This window comes from Anthonomus grandis, chromosome 9 (assembly GCF_022605725.1).
Source record: "Anthonomus grandis grandis chromosome 9, icAntGran1.3, whole genome shotgun sequence".
Classification (NCBI taxonomy): domain Eukaryota; kingdom Metazoa; phylum Arthropoda; class Insecta; order Coleoptera; family Curculionidae; genus Anthonomus; species Anthonomus grandis.
The window spans coordinates 24287215-24303173 of NC_065554.1; the positions used below are offsets into that span (position 1 = coordinate 24287215).

General features: G+C 31.0%; 1 long non-coding RNA gene across 2 annotated transcripts; it reads left to right on the forward strand.

The window, feature by feature from the left end:
• The first annotated feature begins 3008 nt into the window (after positions 1–3008).
• LOC126740439 (uncharacterized) lies at positions 3009–5137 on the forward strand. Of its 2 annotated transcripts, XR_007661910.1 has the most exons (5): positions 3009–3560; positions 4110–4286; positions 4409–4570; positions 4629–4772; positions 4929–5137. It is a non-coding gene; the product is annotated as an uncharacterized LOC126740439 (long non-coding RNA). The 2 variants fall into 2 exon arrangements; XR_007661909.1 differs by having other exon boundaries at positions 4110–4570.
• Positions 5138–15959: the final 10822 nt, after the last annotated feature.

The following is a 15959-nucleotide window of genomic DNA, read 5'->3' on the forward strand; positions in this document are numbered from 1 at the left end:
GTGACAGAATGCAATACATTGAAGAAACTCTGCAGGATGTGCTAGAAGATCGCTTTTAACATGAGTTCTCGTTACGTTTGGGTGGGAATTATAGGTGACCTAATTGGACAGGTATTTCTGCAAGAAAGACTTACCCAAGAGGTACATCACAACTTTTCAGAAGAAACTCTTCTTCAGTTTCTGAAGGATGTACCATTGGTTACAAGAAATGCTATGTGGCTTATCAGTTTTTAACAGTAACAGCCTGAACGCGTTGTATGAAGTATGAGCACAACAAATATTTTCTAAAAATCTTCCAAAGTGTCCCGTTAGGTACATTTAAAGTATTTGCCATTTTTCGAATTACCTGGATCTCTTCTTCTGCCATGGTCAGCACTTTCTCTTCTAGTTCTACCGTTTTTACTGTCATTGGCCTTCCTGGTCCTCCACTTCGCTTTAATGCTTCTGTTTCACGAAGTTATTGATGCGTGCTTTGGAAAGTTTTTCTATTAGGCACATTACGATTAGAAAATCGTTCAGGGTACAACCGACTAGCTTCTAATGAATTGCCATCAGCAAGTCTATAAATGTAATGCAGGTCAGCCATCTTGGCGTTCGTATAGCCATTCATGATACATAGTAATTTTCTGTGTTTAAGTATTAAACACAGAAAATACACATCTAAATTTTGACACTGATTGACAAGCTCAGTGGTTGTTCGGCTACGTTAACATATGACTGTATTTAAAAGATACCAAGGGAATAGTTAGATCTTTTACTGCTTGATAGGTCCAAGGTAGTAAACTATACTTTTATTTTGGTTACGTTAATAATTTTAAGACTACAAAAAGTGGATGGTTGAAATACTTTTTCGCCCCATATCTTCGAAATAAAGCGTCATATCAAAAATCATATTAGGACAAAATATTCTTAGAAGAGTCCAAGGAATAGGTAATGCCTTAAATTTTTTTCCACATGTATAGTAAACAACCTGTATGAAGCTACATAATTCTACTTGTTTTTTTTTATATTTATACAATTTTATTTAATTTTAGTGATTCTGTTTAATGTAAATTGAGTTTTTATTAAATTTCAGTGAATTATATCTTCTAAGGTTTCTCACATTAAGAGTAGGTTATTGCTGGCTCATTTTGACGACGATGGGGATATAGACAGTAGTGTTATTCAACTTGCCCAAACAACACAGATACGTACTAAAGACGTATTTTGTACGTACTCCACGTAATGTACGTACACAGTACGTATCCCAAAAGACGTATTACGTAATATGGACGTAAATAGGACGTCCACTTTCCGCAGAATTCGACGTCATTTGTAAGTAACTTTAGGATATTTTACGTCATGTATTGGACATATTATGACGTATCTAGGATGCTTATCTGACTTGTGCGGTAAAATGTATTTGGGAGAAAAAAAAACTCATTTATAAGAACTGAAAATATATTGATTATAAAAAGAATAAATATAAAAATATAAACCAAAATATGTATAATAGGGCGGAGCAATGGTTATAGATAAAAAAAATCCTTTTTTTATTTAGCCTGGGTTCGGAATAATTGCCTGTTAGTTAATTAAGTAAATTGGTGAATTTTTGTCAAAAAATATTTGGTCCTTCAGGTTCCTTTTTTTATTTTAAAACCGCGAAAAATCTAAAAAAATGCAATTTTTCTTGCAGCTCTTTGCTTGTTTTTTTTAAATAAAAAATAATAATTTTATTGATTAAAAAAAAACAGCCCAGAATTCACCACGAGGAGGTGGCTGCAAAGCGGATTCCACCCCCTCCCTCCCCCTTCCATCCTTCCCTTAAACTAAAAACCTACAAAGTAAAATTTTTTTTTGTCTCCATCTGGGGTATTGCTTTTCTAGAAGCAATTTTTGCTCGCATAAAGCCATCTCTAGCCGTATTTCCACATACTGATGTAGACGCTTCAGTCACCATCTTAATATGTCATTCGACTCCCTGAGTCTGGCATGGGAAATTTAGAATTTCTATGGTATCGGGAACATTAGCAACCATTTCTCTAAAATTTATTTCTGACATGCCTTTTGTCAATGAAGGCTCCGTAACTTCATCTGATTGCCAATCAATAAGCTCTGTATAATCGGTAGCATCAAAGTTCAGTTTTGGCACTTTAAAATCACGAAGCTGGTGATTAGTTTTAGAACTACGACATTTTAAAATTCGGCGCAAGGCCAACTCTTAAATGTGCTTTCTGTCATCTCCCAGCATTGCAATTAAAATGTTTTCTGAATGGGCAAAAAATGCGTTTCTTTGGATAACTTTATTTACAATGTTTTTATTTAGTCGGTAAATATCGAGAAGCTTGAATTAAATGAAATAAATGTTTTGGTCCATACTTACAAGCAGGTTTGTGCTTTATCATGAACCAGGTTGTAGCATATACCTTAACAACAAACTCGGCTAATATATTTAATTCAGTCGATAGTTGTTCTATTGTAACATACAGTCTTAATGTTCTGTTAGCTGTTGTCAACCATCGTGCATGGGACATCTTTCCTGGTTGTTTAGCGCTCAACTGAGAGCGCTTACCTTCTACTATTGCTAAACCATTTCATATAAGTACTTTTGGTCTGTACTTAAATCGGTAAAATTTATTGGAAATTTGAAGTCAGGTTTAATAATCCGAAATGGCACAACCGGATTTTTTTCACAATTACCTAGCTGCTTTCTTATGGGACCAGTAAATCCTCTAGGATCATTGGTCCTACCGTCTGTTTCTAGAAGTGACGAAGGGAAAGTTCATTCCAGTGCAACAGCCATATAAACCAATGAACTGGTTTTCCTAAGCATAATTCTAACTAAAACAGTTAGAATTATGCTTAACACATTTTGCGTAAACTAATTTGGTAAATTAAATTACTAAAACAAAAGCCTCCTACGCGCGCCTTCCCCTTCCACGACAAAGTAAACAAAGACGAGATTGATTAGACAAGTCAGTGCTGGTTTGTTTATAAAAATATTACATGAAAATAGGAACCTGACTTAGAACATTGAAAGGCTAGAATTAGTAAACAACAACTTTGTTTGAGTCCAACATGTGCACAGGGGCAAGAGGGGTGTTTTGTTTACAAACATATTTGCCGATTCTCTGTTGTCAAGTCGACGCAAATTTCCAACGGAGGAAATTTTTAGCTATATTTTAACAACCATTATAACGTTAATTTAACTTATTTGTGTTGTATTTTATAGGAAAATTTAAAATAAAAAGAATAAATACTACAATTAACCTATTTTAAGAATAAATATAATATCCTTAAGCAAAAAAAAAAACAAAATTACTAACATTGTTATCCCTAAAACTGCTTCTAAAAAATTTAAAGCGACAACACCGGAGCTTAAGCGTCTGAGCCATACGCGTAGTGTCATCTGTCAAACGGCTTTTTGTTTATTTTCGGGATTCGTGTATTTTCTTTAATTTTCGGTTTCAAAAGGAAAAAGGCCACATTTTAGTGTTTTTTTAAATTGCTAGGATGGGAAAAACTTGTGTCGTTTGTGCCGCATCATGATAAAAAGGTGATTCAAGCCGATCTTTTCACAAGTAAGTACCGATACTTTCATAACATCACATCATGGGGTAACCATCATCATAAACGTAGAATAGGGGATCTTATAGATAAACCTAATAAAAACTTGAATGTGAAAGTGTACCAAAATATTTATATTTTTAAATCTAAATATTTTTTTGAACATATTCATCTATCAATAGGCTATAAAAATATAAAACTAGAATTTTGTCCCTGGTTTTATTACAGGATTTTATGTTTTTTTGTTGTTGTTTTGGCAGAAAGAAGGCATACCTAATAACCATGTACCTATCTATGTATAGTTATGTTTTTTTAATATAGACATTAGGTAGATAGATGAAATTACTAATTTTTTATTGCCGTTAAAGAATTTTGAAAATTATTTAGATATTGATATCTATGTATAAAGTTAATTTTGTCTTTCCCTAAAATTTGGTCGATATTTTTTTTTTTGTTTTACCATATTGCAACTTACAATAATATATATAGAAATTGGCACCACATATTAATTCATTACTGTAATTTTTTTTGCTTTTTGATTAAATATCAAATACTTATTATAGATTGCCTAATATATGCCCAAAGGGAACAATGGATTTCATTAATGGAAATCAACACAATTAAACAGAACATATTTGTTTGTTCAGATCACATCCTTAGAAGTGATTTCTTATATAAGGAAGATAATATTATCAGTAGCCAGACTTAGACAGATTAAAAAAATCAGCTCTACCTCAAAGGTAATTTTTTTTTAAATATATTTTTCTAGTATAAAAAAATCGTCACAAAAAGGATTAGTGTTACTCATTTATACCTAATACTTATTAAATTAGGTATGTATGTAAAACTATTTTTTTACTAGGATTTCTGATGCACTGGTTAAAAACACAGCAGCTGATAATTCAGTTAATTTACCAAGTGATTTACCCTTCAAAGCTGCAGGGGTAGCTTTCCTGAAGAGTGCAAAAACTTCTTTAGCTTCCAAAATGGTATATAGTACAAACAGTGAAGCTGATATAGACAAGTATGGATAATTAAAATAGATTAATATTCTAGATACACCAAATTTTGTATAATTATAGATCTGATCATTCATCATCAACAATAACTGCATCTGAGATTAATAGTTCTACAGTAACCGTGGAGTCTAGGTCAACAATTACTATTTCTCATCCAAGCCGTTTTTGTTTAACTGCTACATATTCCCTGACTCTGCCAAGGAAAAGGTAAAAATACACTCAAAATAGACTACTAGTTTTATGCCATGTATCATCCTATTCTATATATCTTATTTAAAAGTGATATAGTATTTTATTGTGTTATATTTGTTTAATTAAATGCAATTAATTGGTAATACTATATTTTTATGTATATTATTCTAGGGTAAAATCAAAATGATATCCTGAGGACCTAAGCACTGATGATTTTACCGTTTCAAAAGCTAAATCACTTGTTACCAAATTATGGAAAAAAAATAAAGAGCAAAAAATTAAAATTCGAAGATTGCAATAAACAAATTTGCCCCAAAGAAATTGAATTAGATGTCTCAAGTTATTATTAAAATACTTAAGAAATAATAACATGATTTTCGAAAAAGTCCAACATACAACATATTTTATTTGACTTGTAAAAGTACTTGTTTGTATATTTTTACTAATAAACTATTTAATCTAATCTATTGTACAGGCTAAATACTCATAATAAAAATCTTATAACCTATAAAAAACCTGCAACTCCTTCACAATTTAAACCTCCTTATAGTTTTAACTCTTTCCGCTGAATCAATACTGTCCCTTTGAAAAAGTCAGCACCATAGAAGTATATATTATGTAATATAAAGTAAGTGATGTAAACATGAGTTTTGTCCAATATAAGAATAACAATAAAATTTTGCAAAATGTTAATAATTTGTGTCTTAAAACATGCTTTATTAAGAAATCTATAATATTATATTATTAAAATATTTAATTTCCATAAAAATGCTTTGACAAAAATGGTGCCTTTTATTAGGACCTTCCTCTAACGAAGTCCGTTAAAAAAACACATAAATAGCTCATAAATGGTAATATTACTTATACTCAAACTCTATAATAATTAATAAAAATTTATCAGGTAAATATTTGTTGACGACGTCACTGGTAGAGAGTGCTTGTATGGGTGGCATAAACAATGGGATTGAGCGGCGTTGCGATGCCATTACCGTTTTCTCGTTTCTTTGTACTTTATTTTCATTTATTTAAAGTTAATATTGACTTCGATATAGAGTATTTTATCAAATTTATTTTAAAAAAATGCTTGATATTTTATTAAAGGGAAGCAGTAGTATTGTTTTGAGCCTTCGGAAACAACTGAAAATTTTTATGATATTATAAAGTGATTTTTGCCATTTCTGTATAAGCATATGGCATCATTGCATCAGAGATGTTGCAAGCAAACAAACCTGTCCATAGTTCAACGGCATGCTTCTTCTAGCCTTTCAATGTTCTAAGGAACCTGAAAATATTTTCGCGAAGCGTTATTTCTTTTTTATAGGTATTTGACGATTATTTTGTACCTATTGTGCACTCAGGGATGCCCAAAACCCAAAAAATCATTAAATAAAAAATATTTAAAAAATTGGATTTTTCAAAGTTTTCTAAATTTTTGCATTCAAAAAGGAACCTGAAGACGTCATCGCACAATAATTTTTTTTTTAATTAAATTATAACCTTAAATGACAACTATTCGACACCCGGGGATAAGATGTCTTAAAAAAATTTTTTATTGCTCCGCCCTAATTGTATAAGTCTAAAAAACAAAGCAAAAAATAAAAATTTAAGAAAATACAAAAAAAAAACATAATTTGTTCTTCGCTACCATTGTGAAATACAGTCTTCAATTTTCTTTGCGCTTCCAATCCCTGCTTGTAGTGTGTAGCTTGTACCTTAAAATTAAATTTTAAAATAAGCAAGTAAAACTAAATTCAAATGTAATAAGAAAATCTTATTAAAAGCCGAATACTTTGATAAATCCAAAATTAAGAGGAGAGTAAACTTTTATTACGAAGCGACAACCGATGCCAATAGCCAAGCCGACTAAAGTCTGAAAGGACATTCGTTGTCGCATCTGTCGCTTGTCTTAAACACTGTCAACAGTGTCAACTTTGCTTCCCCATGTTGCTAATTACTTATTTGGCAGTTAGTGAACAGCAAAAACATTGGGTTGCTTTTGCAGCCGATTTGGATCATTTTGATATATTATTATTATGAAAATGTAAATACGTTAATTATTCTGCTAATTTTTGTACAATTTTATTAGTATTCTGTAGTTAAAGTTGATTCGTAGGGTTTCTTTAGGGTTCTACTTACGTTTGGTTTATTATTTTTATCTATAGTGTTTAGTTTTTAAGTAGTTCATTTTGTTCGAGAGCCCCATTTTGGCCTCAATTAAGGTTATTTAGGTTATATTATTGTAAATCGCTGTAGTTCTAATTTTCTAGAATTTGTATACTTGCTTGCTTTGACTGTCAATATTCTCCTAAAATTATTGGTCTCTTTGGGCAAAAACAATGAAGATAATTCTATATATTTCGAAACTGTTCCATCGGGTTTTAAAAAGGACGCGCTTCGTGACAATTCATTCAGTTTTAATTGTTTAGTCAGTTTTTACCTTGGAAACAATTAAACAACAGTTAAGGCGAGTTAGGTTAGTGCTTTTGATGTTGACAATAAAAGTGTGTTTCCGAATTTCGTTACATTATTATGACAAATACTCCATTATCAATAGCCTTTAGATGTTTTAAAAATCCTATACCTAATTACTTTTCTACCAGATTAACTTGTAAATTATTTGCCTTTTTCTAACAAAGCAAAGAAGCACGCAAATGGTGTTTTTTCTGTTTAACCTACTGAAATTAGAAATATTGAAACTAGAACTAAGAAATATTTAAAAATAGGTATATGTGAAAAAAATCTGTCCTGACATATAGTTTTGTGTAATAACAAAAATTTATGTTTTTTTTTAATTCTTGTATAGTCCATAGGAGCTAAAACATTTTCAAAGTATTTATATCCATACATGTATGTACGTCGGCGGGATCTAACTAATGTATGTACGTACGTACTAACTATGCATCCAAAAGTACGTACCCAGGACGTATGATGATATTTGGGTTCATGGTAATAAATTACTTCGAAGTGATCGCCACTATATTTTATTTAAAAAAAATGCATTTAAAATCAATTATTTAATATCAATAAGTTAAATTAATTAAGACTCATAGATAATTAAGAAACTTAACTACAAACTCGAATTGTATCCACTTAATACCTATAATTCCGGTATTTCCTCTTTTCCCTTAGTAATTAATGGCATTGATTAGGTATTCCATTCGCGACACTTCCAATTTCCTCTCAAGAGAGACGGAAGAACAATCGCCCGTAAAGACCTAATTAATCAGCGAATGCTGCGCCGGGTAATTTTTAGATGTGAAACGGCCTTAATGGTATTAAATGGCGCGACCCGATACAATGAATAACAGATGAACGTCGAAACGATATGGCGGCGGCGTCTCTTTAACTAACCGTTCGAATCGCTCGGTTTCAGCACGATTTAACATTAACATTTGTCTTTGGGAATATTGAAGATGCTCATTTGTACATTAGGTTAAACAGATCATCCATAGGTAAAATAAAGAAGAACCCTCATTGTAACGCAAATAAAAATTTTTAAGTGTTCTAAATATCATTAGGGAAACATGGATAGACTGGCACTGGAATGTATTTGGTACATCTGGACCACTGGAAGAAAAAATGTTTAAAGTTACTTTTAATATTTTTTGTGAGGTAGTTAAAACAATTTACATTTTTTCCAGTTAACTACTATCATTTTTAATTTTTTCCAAGCAGTTGAAGTTAGTTCTAAGGTAGTTAAGTTAGTTTTGTTTAAGGATTTTAACGTCATGGACATAATACAAGTGTGTGTAAGTGTTGTACCACTAATATTTAAATAAATTGTCTTTTTATAATTTCAACGGTCAGGTTTCATAAATTAGCCAAAAAGCCTGACTCTGTAAGAAAAGAACATTTTTGAAATATTTGTTTTAAAACGATGCACAAGTGTAGTTTATTTGTATATTTTCCAAATTAATTAAGAACTTGAATCAAGTGAATTATAATGAAAAGTACAATTGTTTGGCATCTGTTACTTGTGATACAATTTTACAACTGAAGTTCTTTAATATTTCCACTACCATTATGAAAGTGTTAATAAATAATATAAGATACATTTATAGGCAATACAGTAAAGATATTAATTATTTATTTTTTTATTTTTTTTCAATAAAATTATTTTTAATTCTTCCAGGCAATTTAACCTAATTTAAGCCATTTTTAATTTGTTTCAGATAAATGAAATCACTACTAATATATTAAATTTTGTTTTATTTTATTTCAAGTAGTAATGATTTTATATTAGAATAATTTTAAATTTTCTTGATAAATCTTAAGACTTTTTTTTTGAAGTTTTTAAGCCTACAAAAAATTAAAAATACTCCAAATCTCTGAACTGAAAATAACTGACTACTAGGAAGAAACACTGACTGAAAACAAAGCCGTACAGATGACGTCAAATACCTGGAAAATCTTAAACTAATTAAATTAAATCATAAATTTATTTATTTATTTATAAAATTAAAATCAGTAACCAATAATGCTGGCAGTTGTACAATGAATAAGGACACTAAACTAAGGCTTAACAATACAATAAGTAACAAAATTAAATTTTTCATTATTATAGGTTTTGAAATAAAATCCTTTAATATTTTTTTTAATAAATTATATATACACTCACATATACTGTTCAAATATCAATAATCCTCGTAAAACCATTTCCTCGATTTATATCCAAAAAGGCCATCAAAACGATATTTCAAATTCACAAGCACCCGAATTCATAAACACGTAACCGTATACGCACTCGATTGGTTTATTTCAAATTTCAGATGGACGATCAGCAAATCTGGCCCCTATTTGTCAGTTAAATACGGACCGTTTTTCCCTGATTTAAATGGTTGATTTATACGGACCAGGCTGTCAATTGCAAAACTACTCGCGGTCCGGATTTCGCGATTTCAATTGGTAATATTGTTTTCTGTTTGCGTTGCCCCGACGCAGTATTTTGAGTGGCACCATAATAATTATTATTTGATTTATTATATCAGGACCGCTTTAATTTATGTTGGTTTTGTCTTTTATTAAATAAATTGTTAACTAAACCCTTTTAATTGCAAGTTATACCATCGAAAAAAGTATTATTACTGTTAGAAATAGATATCGATAACTAAAAGTGCTGTCTTAAGAGTAAAAATAATAAGAATATAGATATCATGTCCATTTAAATTATGCATCTAAAGAAAACTACAGAGAAGATCCGTATAAACATTGGGAAAATTAAATTCCTTTTATTTAGGTTCCTTAAAACGTAAGTGTAACTCAAAAAATTCCTGAGCCATAAATCGCAAACATTGAAGAAATATTTTAGCAAAAGTATGAAAACATTTTTAAATTCATTCATTCATTATTAATTCAACTTAATTTTTAGTTAGCCTTGGTAGTAATGACTACTTGGCATTACCTTGCTTTTACACAGCCCTCACAATAATTGACTAAGATTTTATTCCATTTTTTCATGCAAAATTAGTTATAGTATTGCAAACATATTATATTATCCAAGTGTTCCTGAAGATTCTCTATAGAGTTCAAATCCGGTGATTGGAAAGGCCCAATCCAATACTCTTTAAAGCCAATTCTTAACTAGTTGAGAAGTGTGTTTAAAACCATTTTCCTGGACAATGGTAGGATCCTCTTTATATGGCATCAAGTTAATCTCAAATATCGTCAATGTACTTTTAAGCAACCATACGCCTATTAATTGTGACTAAGAGACCAGTCCCAGGTCACCTAAATTACTCCTATTTCATTAGATTTCCTCCACCAAATTTGACAGTTATAATCAAAAGCTATAGGTAAAATCTTTGACCAAGAGGCCTTCTTACATAACCTGTAGAATCACTCCTAAATAAATCAAACATCAGTAAAAAGTACTGAGAGTCTGAGTATTGACAGTCAAGTTGACCTTTATGTTATTGATGTTATATTACATTACATTATTGGGTACTCCTTATTAATATCAACGGTAGTTTTTTTGGGTAACTTCTGGATTTTATTAAAATTACTTAGTCTTCACGCAGTTTTTCACGGCAGGCTCTACAGTTAATAATTTTTATTTACAGTACTCCTTCTTAGGTTTTCATCGAGACGAGAAATCTCGAAAGTACTCTCGAAGGCTCGATTATCGAGACGAGACGAAAAATCGACAAACTCTCGTCTCGATGTTTTTCTCGATCTCGATTCGAGATTCTCAAAATTTCGAGAGTCTCGAAATTATTTAAAACAATTACTTACATATAATTTAAACAAACAATCAATTATTATTAAAAAATATCATGTTGTATATAAAGTCTATACTAGATTTTTTTTTCGGTAAAAAAATACTTAAAAAAAAATACAGAGCTATAGGTATAGTATGAACTAAATACTATATGCCACGTATAACCAAAAAAAACGCAAAATTTGACCCGAAAATAAAAACATATTATATATGTTTAAAAAAGTACAAATCCAAACGAATCGTTTATTTATTAATAATAATATTTTATCCATGGATTTAAAATTGATTAAAATTAAAATTTAGTTGATTAAATATACAGACTGCGCACTGCGCTACTTGTTCTTCATTGATTAACATGACATGACTTTGATAATTAATATTTTATTAATGTAGGTATTATTATTTTAATAGGCGCGGTAAAAAAATCCATTTTAGTCACAGAACACTTAAATCTATTAAACAATAAAACGCTTTTAATTGATTATGCTTGATAATTGATTAATTTTTATAAAGAGGTTATGTTTTCATTTATAATAGTAATAAAGTTTTGGTTTAGTGCAGAAATGAACATTTATGTGCGTACCTTTTCAAATACTTATATTGATACAACTTCTTTTCTTTTGGACACAAGATCTACTAAATTATAGAGAATAGCATATTTTTTTTTAATGGGTCTTGAGACAAATGTTGTTGGTTGTTTTTTTAAAAATGTTTATATATTAGACGAGTTTGAAGGTCCGAAAAATGCCCCGTTTTTAACGCGATTTTCGAACTGAGCGGGGCTTCTTATCTTAATTATCGTTGTGTCTTTTACAACAATAATTAATAGGTTTTATAGCTGACACCTGCAAAAGCGGCGGCGGCGCAGCGGCGCGCTTTTGTATGGCAATTTAAAAGTTTTTAAAACATTATCCGATTCATTTCAAGGCGAAAAATACTGCACATTACCTATGGTCGTCTTAGGAGTTAATATGCTTCTAGATAAATTGGAAACCTGGGCTTTTGGACTGGATAATTGTCCAAATAGGAATACAACCGATGAAAAGGTTATAGAAGCTCTTCAAGCAGCAAGGGATAAAATCGTCAAACACTATTCAAAAAGCAATTAGATATTTTGTGTTGCATTAATATTGGATCCACGACATAAGACTGAGACATTTAACTTTTCGAACTGGGGAAAAAACTTAAAACAAGAAGCCATAACTAAATTTGAAAACTTGTATAAATAAATGTATTACGTTAGTTCTAATATTGATATGCCTTTAGCATCTCAACCTTTCACCGATGATATTGATGACAATACTGATTACCTTAATCTGCAAAGTTTGTTTGAAAAAAACAAGGGCGACAGAGAGAACTGGAGAAAAGAAATTGATTAATATTGTTTATCTAAGAGAGCTGAAGGCAATCAAGATATTTTAGAGTGGTGGAGACAGAACGAAGCCATTTATCCAAATTTATCGAAAATGGCTCGTGATTTTTTAGGTATACAGGCCACTTCAGTTCCTGCAGAAAGACTGTTCTCAAGGGCAACACTGACAATTAGAAAAGAACGAAGCCGATTGACTGGAGAATCGGCTCAATTTTTACTATGTTTAAATTCTTGGCTATGCAACAAACATATATTTATGAGTGCATAAGCAATAATTTTGTTATCTATACTTTTCGTATTTCTATTAATCTTTATTTTACGTTTTGTTCATTTTTAAATGTTAAGAATTTATGTTTTAGTTTAGAAGTTTTTTCCTTTAAAAATATAAAATTATTTCAGTTTTTACCTTTGTTATGTTTCTTTTGCTTTGTTAATTTTTTTATGTTTAAAATGAATTAAATTTATTTTCCAACATAGTTTTTCATTTTCATTCTTCTAACCTTTTAAAGGCTGTTGAGTTATTGCAGCATATACAGTCTTTCGATATCGAGAAATCTCGAAAAAATTTCTCGATCTCAAAAAATCTCGAAGTGATTTTCTCGATCTCGTCTCGAAAAAACAACCTCAGTCTAGTCTCGATCTCGAGACGAGACGAGAAATCTCGAATTTCGAGAATCTCGTGAAACCCTACTCCTTCTTATCTTAAGACGCTTAGAAATGTCAATTTGCTTTACAACGTTTTGGTATAATGCATTATTTTTTACAGTTTGGCGTAGTATTTGGTAACACTTCAATAAACTACCAGTTAGTAAGGCCGAGCAATAATTAAAGTAAATTTTTATGAAACAAAATATGTGAAAACGTTTCCGTAGTTCTGTGAACAACAAAATTCGTGTTTTGGAATTTTTATTTTATTACAATTTGCAAAAATAAATTTAACACTAAATTGGCTTAAATTTCATAGGCAAATATAGAAAACACTCTTTTTCGTTGATATGGTAATTGTAAGAAATAATTAAAAAAATTAAATATTTCCATACCTTTTTTTACATGTACAGGGTGTTCGAAAAATAGACGGAGATATTTCAATGGAAATTTGGTAGTATTAGTTGTTGTGTTAAGAGGCTAACTTAGCTTTAATTAGATTAAAATTATAAGGACCAGTGGCGTCGCGAGGGACAAATATTTTTGCTAAAAAAATGTACACTACTGCCTTTTTTCAACTTTAATATTTGTTTTTTAATTAAACATTTAAAAATACAACTTTTTGGCCTCCTGTATTTTTTTCGTATCTCACTTCGTTTTCGAGAAAAAAAAATACCGTTTTATTTCATGCCACTGGACATGCTTATTTATGCTTATGCACTGCACATAGTTTATTAATTTTTGCTAAAAAAACCACCGGTGCCTTGGAAAATAAAAAATAATTTCTGCATGAAGATTTGACATTGACAACTGTCAGTTCTCCAAGAAAAATAATTAATATTAATAAACAATTAATATTTTCAAAAAAATTTATCACTCTGTATCTTGAAAACTGTGCATTTCCGGACCCATGTTTATAAAAACTTTTTCTCATATTTTTTACAAGGAATCACCCATTGAAATATCTATGTCTATTTTTCGAACACCCTGTATATACATAAAATGGTTTTTAAAGATTAAATTTAGGGTAAAAGCCTGTTAAAAATGTATTTCAAATATTTGAAACCCTTGTTGTCTTTTAGGATCATTCTAAGATATTCATTTACAATATCTTATCAAGAGAAAATATAAAAATTCGTAAAAAAAAATTTAACAACAGTAAGTATGGCTCAGTAAATTGCTAAATAATAAAAATATAGGTTTCATAATGCTAGGGTATGTGTTTTATATAGACACACAGATATAATTACATAATAGGAATTTGAGTATCAGATCCACTTTAATTATGCTTTTAAAGGCAACTGTAGCTGACGCTCTTATAAAGAGTACGAAAATTTAATCTATATGTAAAAGTTATTGCGTAGTTTTTCACAAATTAAGAAAAACCTATACTAATGTAACAATTTATTAATTGATAGATGCCTTCACCAGAAAGATAAATTTATGTTTCCATAATTAGAGCAGTTATGAATTTATTGAGTAATTAGAATAATAGACTGGAAAAATCTTAATATTGTCAAAGGCTTTAGAAGAATCTTAGTGAACTAAAAAGAAATATAACAATTTTGTTGACCTTATAAGGGCTGATAAGTGTCTTCTCCAAAAAGGTAATTTTAAGTTTCCCCGTAATAAGAGCCATTTTGGAGTTATTTAATGGATTGGAAAAATCTTGATACTGTTACTTTACAAAATTCTAAATATTTAGTAACAACTAGCAGATCCGTATTATAGCTAATAAGTTTTTTATCAATTACTTGGGCTACTATCTATAAGACCTATGTACAGGGTCCGGCAAAATGATCTCCCACATTTTGATTTTTAATAAAAACGCCAATGTAAATGCTATTTATATTTTTAATTTTTATTAACTAAAAATATATGGTATGCTATTTTGTTTTTATTACTTTTTGAAAATTACAGAGTCCAAGTGGCGACCATTTCTTTTGACACACATTCGAAGCTGATTTCTGAAAGTTTCCATTACTCGAGCAGTAATTTGAGGCGATATTCCTTGGCATAATTTAATTTCTTGGCGTATTTTTGCTTTAAATTCGTCAATGGTTCGGGGATGATGTTGAAAAACCTTCTCTTTCAGGTAGCCCCAAAGGAAAAAGTCGCATGGGGCAAGATTGGGTAAACGCGCAGGCCACCCAACGTCTCCACGTAACGAGATTACCCGTCCTGGAAACATTTCCCTTAACGGGTCCATTGTCCTTCTTGCCGTATGAGCTGTAGCCCCATCCTGTTGAAACCACATATCCGGATGTTCAAGTTCCCTAAGTTTTGGTTCCAAAAAATTACGTAGCATGTCGACATATTGATCAGCAGTTACGGTAACCGTTACCCCTCCTTCTTCAAAAAAATAGGGAAAAATAGGGAGAAAGGAATTCGGCTTGTTCACACAGCCAGACAAATGGAAATGAGCCTCGTCACCCGTTATTAAAAGCGCATTTTGTGGGACCAACCGCATTTTTTGAAGAATATCATTGGAACATTCTCGGCGATTTTTCCAGTCCCGTTCACTAAGTTCCTGCACGATCATCATTTTGTATGGGTGGAACTTCAGATCGGTGTGCAAAATTCTTCTCACAGAACGATCTGACAAACGCAAAGCAGTGGCATGTTTAACAGCTGAATGTCTAGGAGATCGTTCAACTGCTTCTCTTACAGCTGCAATCTTTTCAGGTGTCCGAACACTTCTGGGTCTACCAGTTGATTTTCTTTTTAGGGCTGAACCTGTAGCTCTAAAATTTGAAACCCACAACAGTATTGTTTTGCGATCTGGAACTGGATCATGTCTACCAAGCGCGAAGTGAGTACGAAATTTTCTTTGTGTCGTAATCACAGATTCGTTACTTTTGAAAAATTTTTCGATAACGAAGGCACGATGCTCGCCCGTCCAGTTCATGGCGACAACAGAAATGGCAAGGCGCGCGTAGCCAACCGACTACGCTAAGCTGGCTCCTTC